This window comes from Mobula birostris, chromosome 28 (genome assembly GCF_030028105.1).
Source record: "Mobula birostris isolate sMobBir1 chromosome 28, sMobBir1.hap1, whole genome shotgun sequence".
NCBI classification, from domain to species: domain Eukaryota; kingdom Metazoa; phylum Chordata; class Chondrichthyes; order Myliobatiformes; family Myliobatidae; genus Mobula; species Mobula birostris.
In genome coordinates, this window is record NC_092397.1 from 28130549 (window position 1) to 28143596 (window position 13048).

General features: G+C 46.2%; 1 protein-coding gene and 2 non-coding genes across 3 annotated transcripts in view; 2 read left to right on the top strand and 1 right to left on the bottom strand.

Moving 5' to 3' along the window:
* Positions 1 to 13048, top strand: part of LOC140188910 (uncharacterized) — an 838801-nt gene that overhangs the window by 627038 nt on the left and 198715 nt on the right. The gene's annotated exons all lie outside the window — the stretch shown is intronic.
* trnan-guu (transfer RNA asparagine (anticodon GUU)) lies at positions 2832 to 2905 on the top strand. Its single transcript has one exon. It is a non-coding gene; the product is annotated as a tRNA-Asn (tRNA).
* Positions 7484 to 7555, bottom strand: trnag-ucc (transfer RNA glycine (anticodon UCC)). The gene has a single exon. It is a non-coding gene; the product is annotated as a tRNA-Gly (tRNA).

A 13048-nucleotide genomic window follows, 5' to 3' on the forward strand; every position in this document is an offset into this window, starting at 1 on the left:
TATTATCTCTGTGCTGCCTGTGCTCCGACACATTAGGAGACCTCGTTCACGACATGTCAGCAATGAATGTGTTTCACATTATTTACTGAACCCAGTTTCAGTGGCCCTGCTGTCACACATTCTGTTCATCTTCCACCGTGTCTCTACCGCGTTCTCTCTCTTTGTCTCCGGGCTGTTCTTCGGCATAAATATCAATGGACAGCGGCAGAGCTGCAGCTGAATTGACCCGAAATAGACTCTTTCCTCCTGTGGCCTCTATCGCCGCCTGAGGAAGGTAGACCCAAACAACCCCGCTCTCCTGCCTGCCTGAGGAAAGATATCTTTAACGACCGAGGGGATGGAGCAGAACGTCCTAAGGTTTGTCGGGTCAGGAGAGCCGATACTCTCTGGTATAATCCCATTCCTTTGCAAACTCACCGAGACACAAGATCAGGAGTCGGGACCAATTCTAAAGATGTACGGCTCAATAGGAAAGCAGATCAGTCCACGTTGGCGACAGATGATCATCCGCATGTTTAGAGTGACCAGAGTCACTCAATCCATGGCTTTTCCAATGAACGCCCTGAATTCATAACAAGCGCTATACAGCGCAACAAAATACATCGTTTTCTTTTCTTTATTTTACAGTTTTATCAGGAAACACCGACAAAATTAACTCTTTGGGCGACGGAATAAAATAATTTGAAATTACGTGGACACGGGTTATTCCCTCCGCAACGGAACATGCCCGCTGAAACTTTAATGAACTTCTGGTCTACCGCCCTAATCCCTCGACCATGACAGCCGCGACACTCAGCCTGGGAGACAGGAGGACATTTTTCAAAGGAACTCATCAGTATGTTCCACGGCGATTCGGCTCAACATCAACGTCAGGGTCATAGAAGCTGGGCTGACATACTCTCCACATCCACTCTTTATAGGTTTTTCAATATTCGATAGGTTTCAATGAGATCCTCCCTCATTCTTCTAAATTCCAACGAGTAGAGGCCTTTTATTTTTCTAAGCTCCATGTACCTATCCGAGAGTCTATTAAAATACCCTATTGCATCCGCCTCCGCCACCGTCGCCGGCAGCCAGTTCCACGCACTCACCACTCTGCGTAAAAAAAAAACTTACTCCTGACTTCCCATCTGTACCTACTTCCAAGCACCTTAACACTGTGCCCTCTCCTGTGAGCCTTTTCAGTCCTGGGAAAAAGCCTCTGACTATCCACAGGATCAATGCCTCACATCATCTTATACAACTCCATCAGGTCACCTCTCATCCCCCGTGGCTCCGAGGACAAAAGACCGAGTTCTCTCAACCTATTCTCATAAGGCACGCTCCGCAATCCAGGCAACATCCCTGTAAATCTCCTCTGCATCCTTTCTATGGTTTCCAATCCTTCCTGGAGTGAGGTGACCAGAACTGAGCACAGTACTCCAAGTGGGGTCTGATCAGGGTCCTATATAGCTGTAACATTACCTGTCGGCTCCTGAACTCAATCCCACGGTTGGTGAAGGTAAATACATCGTATGCCGTCTTAACCACACAGTCAACCTGCAAATGATTGTATCAAGCTGTATTTTTTGCAGTTTTCTACACCACCTGTGAAATGCAGACTGCTAAGCACAGAACAATAAATACCACGTTGAGAAAACATAAACAGAAGTGCGAACAACTCTGTACACTTGAACCCAGGCGCTGATGGGATACGGTCATAAGACCGTAAGGGAAGGCAGCAGAGTCAGTCTGCCCCATTCCATCTTGGCTGAGTTATTATCCTCATCAACTCCATTCTCACGCCTTCTCTCCCCAGTCTTTGACTTCCTTACTGAGCAAGTAACTACCACCCTCCGCGTTAAATATACCGAGTGACTCGGGCCCAATCGCCGTCGACAGCAAAGAATTCCACGGACTCACCGCCCTCCGGCTCAAGACAATTTCCTTTGACCTTTCTCAGATTTGAGATGATCATAAAATCTGTTATATCAGCAATATCACAGACAAAATGCTGGAAGAACTCAGCGGACTGTCTGGGTATTGCCTTATATTTGCAGCATCTGCACATTTTTCGTGCTTGTACATCAAGAACGTCGTTATTTGTCGGTTTCTATCCCGACCTTGTTTTCTCTCTTACATTTTTCTTCGTATCTGTGTTTCCAGACTTTTGTGTGTGCGACCAGGAGGGAGTTACAGGACTGAAGGACAGTTCAACATCGGAAACTGCAGGGACACGAGATATGGGTCGTTCAGTGTCGCTGGTCTCCATTTGTAGTGCAATAATTATCAAACAATAGACAATGAAATCTGTAAAAGTAGCTCTTCCGTGACAAATCTGGCGTTTAACATTAAATCTACCGGTCTCATTGCCACCAAAGACTCTGCTGAAGTAATGCCCGAGAATTGTGATGTATTGGTCTTCAATCGTCCAATGGTTACATCAGACACAATGGTGTTTAATTGAAGTGTTTGTTCACGTGCCGTCACTAAGAAAATTAGTGAAGTGTTTGACCGTATCGCTGGAGATTGATGCCCTGTTTGAATCGAGGCCGTTTTTAATGCATCAGCTCAGAGTGTCTAACGGAGCTGTGAATTCACGAACAAGAGAAATCACAGACTCTCACTGAAATGGTGTATCCAGTCATCTGGCGATAGAAGACGTTTAGTATCCTTTTATTTCAGCCTTTGGAATTCCGGGTAAGCCGCGGTGTCAGCTGCCGTTGGTGGAAGTTCAAGTTTAATTCCAATGTTGTGAATGTGATATGTGAAAAGCCGGCTCACAGCATCAATTGTCAGTCACCATCTTCCAACCCCGGAATAGACCATTCATAGTCTCCATTTTCCAGTCTGTCTCTGTGGCGCAATCGGTCAGCGCGTTCGGCTGTTAACCGAAAGGTTGGTGGTTCGAGCCCACCCAGGGACGCTGGTGACCCGGCAGTTTTTGCAGAGTGTTATATTGCCAGCTGGGTAACGCTGTGCTGTGCGGAGACCCTGCGACTGCAGCGTTAACTTCAGTGGGAATTAAAATGTTTTTTAAAAGCTTCTCTTTCACACTATTTCTAGAGATCAAATCATTACACAACGTATTGAGAAAGAACAATGTTAAGCAATAACAGAATGCAGAATGAAATGTAACTGCGACAGAGACAGCACAGTGCGGGTAAACAATCAGGTGCCGCATCATAACGGGTAGATTGTGAGGTCAAGGCTCCATCTTATCGTCTCGGGCACCATCCAATAGACATAACGGCGGAGTTGAAGCTATCCACGAGCCTGTACTACGTGCTGTCTTGTACCTTCAGCCGGATAGAAGAAGGGAAAAGAGATAGTACAGTACCCAAGGCGCATGGTATATTTTTGTCAGGAGTGTGTAAGTTACATACTCCTTCACCAATCTCTTTGACCATAAGTGCATGTTTCCTCGAGCGACATCTTTGGAACTAACGGACTTGCCGGGTCTAATGTCGTGGGCTTGATTAAATTTTGGATCATTCAGTTGGCGTCTAATTGTTTTCATCCAACATAGGCTCCCCGTCATTTTATTTTCACTGTGGATGTCCAATCCCTATAAACGTCCAGCAAACAACCCACCCCCGCACCAGGAAGGTCTCAAATCTCTGCGCTTTCATCGGGAAACCAGACCCAACCAGCTCCCCTCCGCCACCATTCACCTCTGTCTGGCGGAACTTGTCCTCCCACTTCCTTTAAACACAAAGTGAGCCATGGACACCGGCATGGGTCCCAGCTGTGCCTCTCTGTGTGTCGGCTACGTGGAACAGTCTATGTTCCAAGCCTACACTGGTGTCGCTCCCTAACTTTCACTAAACTATATAAATGACGACATTGCTACCTCTTTCTGCGCCCATGTGGAACTCATCCACTTCATCAGCTTTGTCTGCAACTTCCACCCTGCCCAAAAGTTTACCTGTCCCATATCCGACAGCTCCCTCCGTTTTCTCCATCTCTCTGTCTCTATCTCTGAAGACAGCTTGTCTACTGATGTCTATTATAACCACACAGACCCTCACAGCTTCCTGGACTATACCGCTTCCCACCCCGTTACATGTAAAAATGCCAGCCCCTTCTCTCAATTCCTCCGTCTCCGCCGCATCTGCCCTCAGGATACAGCGTTTCATTCAAGAACAAAGGGGATATCGTCTTTTTTCAAAGAAAGGGGCTTCCCTTCCTCCACCATGAAAGCTGCTCTCAACAGAATCTCTTCCATTTTGCTCACGTCTGCCCCCACCGCATCCTCGCTCCCTCCCCTGGGCAGAGGGTTTGTCTTGTCCTCACCTACCTCCCCCACCCCAGCCTCCGCCTCCAGCACACAATTCTCTGTAATTTCCACCATCTCCGGCGGGATCCCACCACCAAACTCCCATGTGTGTCCATCCCTCCCACTGATCTCTGCCCTGGCACTATCCTTGCAAGTGAAACAAGTGTTACACCTGTCCCTACACCTCCGCCCTCAGTACTATTCAGGGCCCCAAGCAATCCTTCCAGGTAAGGCGACACTTCAGCTGTGAGTCCTTTAGGGTCATCGACTGCATCCAGTGCTCCCAGTGCGGCCTCCTGTATATCCGTGAGACCTGACACAGATTGGGAGACTACATCGCCGAGCACCTACACTTCCTCCACCAGAACAAGCGAGATCTCCCAGTGGCCACCCATTTTAATTCCACTTCCCATTCCAATTCCGACATGGCAGCCCATGGCCTCCAGTATTGTTGCGATGAAGCCACGCTCAGGGTGGAAGAGCAAAACATTATATTCCGCCTGGGCAGCTTCCAACCTGATGGCATGAACATCGATTTCTCAAACTTTCAGAAATGTCCCCTCCTTCATGAAGCCCCATTCTCTTTTCCCTATCTGACTTTATCTGTTACCTGCCCATCACCTCCCTCTGGTGTTCCGCCCCCTTCTCTTTCTTTCATGGCCTCCTCTCCTTCCCTGTCCTCCAGCCCAGTATCTCTTTCACCAATCAAAGTTTCAGGTCTTTAATTTACCAGCCGCCCCCTCCCCCCGCCAGTTTCACCTATCACCTCGTGCTTCTTCCTCCCCTCACTGTCTAACTCTGATTCCTCATCGGGTTTTGCTCCAGTCCGCATGAAGGGACTCGGCCCGAAACGTCGACTGTATTTTTTCCCACAGATGCTGCCTGGCCTGCTGAGTTCCTCTAACATTTTCTGTGTTGCTTGGATTTCCATCATCTGTAGATTTTCTCTTTGTGCCTCGATCAATGTCACTCCACACTAAAAACATCGTACACCCTTCCGTCTCTGAACCTGGCAGCCCGTTCAAAGCACCCACCCCACTCTGTCTAAAAACGTGACCTGCACATCTTTAAACTCTCTCCTACCTTAAATTCATTCCCGCTGGAATTTCAAATCCCTACCCTGGGAATCCAATTCTGACTATCTGCCCAGTCTATGTCTCTCATAGAGTCAGGAAGCAAGCAAGCAGCATCACTGTAGACCCACCACACCCTGGACATCACCTGTTCCAACTCCTTCCTTCTGGTAGGCGCTTTAGATCACTGTATGCCAGGACACGTAGGTACAAGAACAGTTTCTTTCCATATGCCATCAGTCTTATGAACACTTGAATTTTAGTCTATTATAAACCAAGTCCACCTGTACATACACTGGTATTCAGCACCTCATTGTATACAGTTCACGGTTATTTGCACTATTGTCTTGTTTGCTTTTTGATTCTGTGCAGCAAGAGCTCAGGGAAACCGGCATCAAATTCCCTGTATGTGTCCACATCCTTGACGATAATAAAGGATTCTGATTCTGATAATTTGGTCAAGTTTCCTCTCAGTCTCTGATATTCCAATGAAGGCAAACAAGCTCAAACACTTTAATCAGGCAACACTTTACAAATCCTGCCGATCCTTCCTGTGAAGAGTCCATTCTTGTAGAATCTGGAATAGAGTCAGAACAGGATTTAACAAGAAACTCTTGACAGATGTGAATTCCAACTCTGATTCACAACCAGTGAATGATAATTAATGCAACACACATCAAAGTTACTGGTGAACACAGCAGGCCAGGCAGCATCTCTAGGAAGAGGCACAGTCGACGTTTCAGGCTGAGACCCTTCGTCAGGACTAACTGAAGGAAGAGTGAGTAAGAGATTTGAAAGTGGGAGGGGGAGGGGGAGATCCAAAATGATAGGAGAAGACAGGAGGGGGAGGGATGGAGCCAAGAGCTGGACAGGTGATTGGCAAAAGGGATACGAGAGGATCATGGGACAGGAGGTCCGGGAAGAAAGACAAGGGGGGTGGGGAACCCAGAGGATGGGCAAGGGGTATATTCAGAGGGACAGAGGGAGAAAAAGCAGAGTGAGAGAAAGAATGTGTGTATAAAAAATAAGTAACAGATGGGCTACGAGGGGGAGGTGGGGCCTAGCGGAAGTTAGAGAAGTCGAAGCTACCCAGATGGAATATAAGGTGTTGTTCCTCCAACCTGAGTGTGGCTTCACCTTTACAGTAGAGGAGGCCGTGGATAGACATGGCAGAATGGGAATGGGATATGGAATTAAAATGTGTGGCCACTGGGAGATCCTGCTTTCTCTGGCGGACAGAGTGTAGGTGTTCAGCAAAGCGCCTCCCAGTCTGCATCGGGTCTCGCCAATATATAAAAGGCCATATCGGAAGCACCAGACGCAGTATATCACCCCAGCCGACTCACAGGTGAAGTGTCACCTCACCTGGAAGGACTGTCTGGGGCCCTGAATGGTGGTAAGGGAGGAAGTGTAAGGGCATGTGTAGCACTTGTTCTGCTTACAAGGATAAGTGCCAGGAGGGAGATCATTGGGGAGGGATGGGGGGGCGGAATGGACAAGGGAGTCGCATAGGGAGCGATCCCTGTGGAAAGCAGAGAGAGGGGGGGAGGGAAAGATGTGCTTAGTGGTGGGATCCCGTTGGAGGTGGCGGAAGTTACGGAGAATAATATGTTGGACCCGGAGGCTGGTGGGGTGGTAGGTGAGGACCAGGGGAACCCTATTCCTAGTGGGGTGGCGGGAGGATGGAGTGGGAGCAGATGTACGTGAAATGGGGGAGATGCGTTTAAAAGCAGAGTTGATAGTGGAGGAAGGGAAGCCTCTTTCTTTAAAAAAGGAGGACATCTCCCTCATCCTAGAATGAAAAGCCTCATCCTGAGAGCAGATGCGGCGGAGACGGAGGAATTGCGAGAAGGGGATGGCGTTTTTGCAAGAGACAGGGTGAGAAGAGGAATAGTCCAGATAGCTGTGAGAGTCAGTAGGCTTATAGTAGACATCAGTGGATAAGCTGTCTCCAGAGACAAAGACAGAAAGATCTAGAAAGGGAAGGGAGGTAATTAATGATTAATTAATTAATTAATTAATTAATGATAATTAATGAATCAATTACACTCACAGCCTGAATTAGCGTGTCGATTACTAGGCCAATGGAGTTCTGCGTAGATCGTGTCTATGTCAGAGGTTTATATGTTATGTAGTCTGAAACCGTACACCCTGCGATGGCCGGGAATCGAACCCGGGTCAACTGCTTGGAAGGCCGCTATGCTCACCACTATACCACCATCGCTCAATGACATAGCAAAGCAACTGAGTAGTGAGGCATCTTCTATAGTTCCATGCGACTCGACCAGTCCCCGAGCTGCTTTCTGTCGGATCATTCCTCACTGTGCTGCAGGTCTTATTCCGGTAAATTAATGTCGCCATCCCCAACAGACCAGAGTTATACAACCCACATAATAAATTGCCGGTGAACGCAGAAGGCCAGGCAGCATCTATAGGAAGAGGTACAGTCGATGTTTCGGGCCGAGACCATTCGTCAGAACTAACTGAAAGAAGAGATAGTAAGAGATTTGAAAGTGGGAAGGGGAGGGGGAGACCCAAAATTATAGGAGAAGACAGGAGGGGAAGGGATGGAGCCAAGAGCGGGACAGTTGATTGGCAAAAGGGATATAAGACTTCATGGGACCATGCCAGCCATTATTTATTTATTATTATTATTATTATTATTATATATATCTTTCTCTCTCCCTTTTTCTCCCTCTGTCCCTCTCACTATACTCCTTGCCTATCCTCTGGGATTCCCCCTCCTCCTTTCTTTCTCCCGAGGCCTCCCGTCCCATGATCCTCTGATGGTGGTGTGGAGAATGCTGAGGAAGATGAATGGCGTCAGAGGTTATAACTAGATTCCAGTATTAGTGGAGAATGGAAATTTGATGCAGAGGACAACGAAAAGGCAAAGTGTTTGAGAAACACATTTGCAAACACACATAGTCCAGACAATATAGGGGATGAGTGTTTTAAGAGAAGAGAGAGTCTCTTGGTGGACAGTGGGGAGATTTGTGAAAAACAAGAGGCATTTGAGATTGCCATGGATGATGACTTTACGTTGACTGAATTGAAATTTGCCATCAATGGGGCAAGAACTACAACCCAGGGCAGGATATGGGAAGCTATCACATACTGTACTCCAGTATCTGCCTGAGGCAGTCTAAAAGAAGTTGCTTGAGTTTTATAAGAAGGTCTGGAAGCAAAGAATGCTCCCAGGAGACTGGAAAAGGTCTGTGTTAAAGCCTGTTGTAAAACCTGGGAAGGATCCGATGCTGTCCGGTTTCTACAGGCCTGTTGTCTCACTTCCTCACTGTGTAAAATAATGGTGAAAATGATAGTAATTAGGCTGATGATTGTTTTGGATAAGAGAGAATTACTTCGTCACTACCAATGTGGGTTTTGCAAAGGGAGATCTATGACTCCCTTGTACTACTGGGAATGATATCTGGAAATCCTCTTACACTGAAAGAATTGGTAGTTGCAGTGCTTTTGAACATTAAAATAGTTTTATGATATGCGATGGAGGGAGAGGCTTGTTACTAAACTCATTAAGCTTGGTGTTCATGTTGGTTTTGCAAATGGGTATCATTTTTTTTTGTTTTGGGGGGTTATTTTCAGTGAGGGGGGTCATCAGAGTTTGCGGAAGAAAACGTACCTCCCTTCCCAGGGTAGTGTTATCTGTTTAATATTGTTTAATCTGATAGTTAAGTATACTTTTTAATGATCTTGGGCCTGAGTTCAGTTTGGCTTTCTATGCTGATGATGGGGCTTTGTGGAAAAAGGGTTGTAATAGTTCCTATGTGGGAAGGTCTTGGACAAACAGCGTTATCAACAATGGGAGAATGGTGTTTGGACTATTCTAAATCAGTATATGTGTTTTATTTTTACTCATAAACATAGGATCTTGGCCTAAGATACCAAAGATGTACTCTTTTACATAAATGCTGCCTGGATTTCTGAGTTCCTCCAGAATTGTGTGTTGCTGAGGGAATGGTATCGATTCTGGAGCGAGGGCAATGGAGGTTGTTGCTGGAGAGGAAGAGGCAGACTCAATTAGTAACTTAATCAGAATCAGATTGAATATCACCGGCATATGTCGTGACATTTGTTAACTTTACAGCAGCAGTACAATGATATCCACGATAAATAAATATAGAGAAAAAACTGAGTTACATTAAGTATTCAATATTTAAGTTAAAGTATCTAGTTAAACATGAATTAAAACATAAATTAAAAGAAAAAAAGTAGTTAGGTAGTGCTCTTGGGTTCAATGCCCATTGAGAATTCAGAATTTGGGTGTCAGAGGGGAAGAAACTGTTCCTGAATCACCGAGTGTGTGCCTTCAGCATTCTCTCTCTCCTTCCCGATGGTAACAGTGTGAAAAGAGCATGTCCTGGGTGGTGGCGATCCTCAATGATGATCGGTGCCTTCCTGAGGCACCGCTCCTTGAAGATGTTGTGTACTACCGAGCCTGGACCCATGGTAGAGTTGACCAGTTTTACAAGTTTTTGCTATTTATTTCGATCTCATTCAGAAGCCCCCCCCCCCCATACCAGATGGAGATGCAGCCAGTCAGAATGATCTCCACTGGACGTTTGTAAAAGTTTATTTAGTGTTTTAGTTGACAAACCAAATCTCCTCCAACTCCTAATGAAATATAGTCGCTGTCTTGCCTTCTTCATAACTGCATCATATGTTGCATCCGGGTTAGATCCTCAGAGATGCTGACACCCAGGAACTTGCAATTGTCCACTCTCTCCACTTCTGATCCCTTGATGAGGATTGGTTTGTGTTCCTTCATCTCACCTTTCCTGAAGTTGACAATCAGCGTTTTGATCTTGCTGACGTTGAGTGCAAGATTGTTGCTGCAGCAACACTCCACTAACTGGTAGTTCACCCTAATTTATGATTTATTGTCACCATCTGAAATTCTGCAAACAGCGGTTGTATCACCAGCAAATTTATAAATGTTGTTTGAGCTATGCCTAGCCACACAGTTGTGGGTGTAGAGACAGTAGAGCTGTGAGATAAAGACACAGCCCTGTGGAGTGTCAGTGTTAATTGTCAGTGAGGTGGAAATGTTATCCCAATCCGCACAGATTGTGGTATTCCGGTTAGGAAGTCATGGATCCAGTTGCAGAGGCCTAGGTCTTGTAGCTTGAATGTGGAGTGAGAATTAATTCCTGCGCTGGGACTGGGCCATGGCGAGTGTGGCGGAGTGGGAAGAAGTTGCTGGTGACTATAATTGCAGCTTCCTCTCCCCTGACCATGGGAAGACAGTTTCCCATTAGCACATTTCCCAATGTCTGTTGTTGCTGGACAGTGAGTATTCTGAGTGGTGAATCCCATGGGAAATGAATGTTGTGTCCATCCCTCTGTTCCACTCCCGGATCTGTACCGGGAAGTGGTGGGGTTTGTCTGTCTCTTCCTTGGTTTGGAGCCTCCTCCATCTGCTGCTCAGAAGAAGCTGAGAGCTGCAGCCTGTGAGTGGCCTCACACACTGGCACTGGCTGAACCAGTCGCTTCACACAGTGTCTGCCTTTTACCTCTTTCACTTTCCTTCTCCTACCTGCAGGAAAGACTTCAATGTACGCCAATGTTCCCTCTTGCCAAGTCTCAATGAACAGAACAGTGGCTCCATCTCTCACACACAAGGTGTGTTACTGAGCACAGAGATACTGACAGCTCATTCGTTCCACAGTCTCAGACAGCAGAGACATTCAGTCCCACACTGAGCCCAGGATCCAGACACAGATTTCCAGTACAACAGTTACAGTGAAACACAGCTGGTCAATATTTCCTTGGTCCCTGGGAAAATATGGAACATTTTCAACAACTTCTTTGAATGCCTTCCATGCGATTTTCTCTGGTCCCAATGGAAGTTCTTTGAATTGCCTGTTATTGCTGGCCTGCTTGATTTGTGGACCAGCACAAATGCCTCCCTTAACCATGGCGTCAAATAATCTGACTTGGATTATGAATTGAAATATAAAAATATAGGAAATTTCAAAGAGATGGTGTGTGATAGGGACATTGCATAGTGATTTTCAGTATCAGCAGTCCAAATCCATAAGATATACGTACCTAAAAGTAATCAGGAAGCAAAATATTTGTTGTCCAGTGTAGTTGGCCATGTGGGTGAGAGTGCGGGGGAAAGCTGAGGACTACAGGAAGGTATCAGTGGACTGGACAGGTAGGCAGGTGGAATTTAATCTGGGAGGTGAGGTGATGCAGGTGGGGAGCCCAAACAAGGCCAGGAGACAGACGGTACATTGTGGAATCTGGAGAAGAATAGAGGGTCAGAGGGAGAGCATGTGGAATGATTCCTCAGGTTAGAAGGACGGAGCATTCGATGGGTTTAAAAGGCGGATGAGAGGCTTGCTTTTGTTGGCTGAAGGTACAGAATGGCAGGGGAGGGAGCTCTGGTGGAATTGTATAGACACAAGTGGGATCACAGCTGGAGCTCTGTGTACAGTCCTGGTCAGCACACCACAGGCTCACACCCACATCCAAATGAGGAGCAGGAGTCCCCACTCAGCAACTCCCACCTGCTCTGTCATTTAATAAGGTCACGGCTGTCCTGTTTCAATATTAAACTCCACGTTCCTGTCTGCCCACAGAAACATTTCACCCCCTCCTTATAAACTATCCCCCTCTCTTTCCCTTAAAAGCATACAAGGATATGATCCAAAAAAACTATCAGTTAATCAATTCCAATGTCTGAGGGTGCACTAAGATTCAGAAAAGAATCCTCTGATCTTTTGCTCAAATCATGAAATACTGGTCCCTGGTTCTAGTTGGCAATGGGTGGAGCACTGGCTTATCAGCATAAAACAGAGAGTGGGAATAAAGGGATCGTTTTCTGGCTGGCTGCCAGTTACCAGTGGAGTTCACAGGGATTGATGTTGGGACCGCTGCTTTTTATGAGGTATGTCAATGACTTGGACTGTGGGATTAATGTATTTGTGGGTACATTTGCCAATGCTACAAAGATAGGTGGAGAAGTGTGTAGTGTTGAGGAAACAGAGAGCCCACAGAGAGACTTAGATAGTTTAGGGGAATGGACAAAGAAGTGGCAAATGAAATACAATGTTGCAAAGTGTATGGTCATGCGCTTTGGTAGAATAAATAAATGGGCAGACTATTATTTAGATGGGGTGATGATTCAAAATGCAGAGATGCAAAGAGACTTGTGATGCGTTGTGCAGGATACCCAAAAAGTTAACCTCCAGGTTCAGTCAGTTGTGAAGAAGGCAAATGCAATTTTTGCACTCATTTCTAGATGTATAGAATATTAGAGCAGGGTGTGATGTTGATGCTCTATAAGGCACTCGTTAGTCCACACTTGGAGTATTGTGCGCAGTTCTGGGCTCCTTATTTTAGAAAGAATATACTGACATTGGAGAGGGTTCAGAAAATATTCACGAGTATGATTCCAGGAATGAAAGGTTTACCATATGAGGAACATCTGGCAGCTCTTGGGCTGTATTCCTTGGAGTTCAGGAGAATGAATGGGGATCTTATAGAAACATTCTGAATGTTAAAAGGCCTGAACAGATTAGATATGGAAAACTTATTTCCCATGGTAGGTGGGGTCCAGGACAAGAGGCATGACTTCAGGATTGTCCATTAAGACCGGAGATGCGGAGAAATTACTTTAGTCAGAGGATGGTAAAGCTGCGGAATCTGGTGCCACGAGCGGCTGTGGAGGCCAAGTCTTTGGGTGCATTTA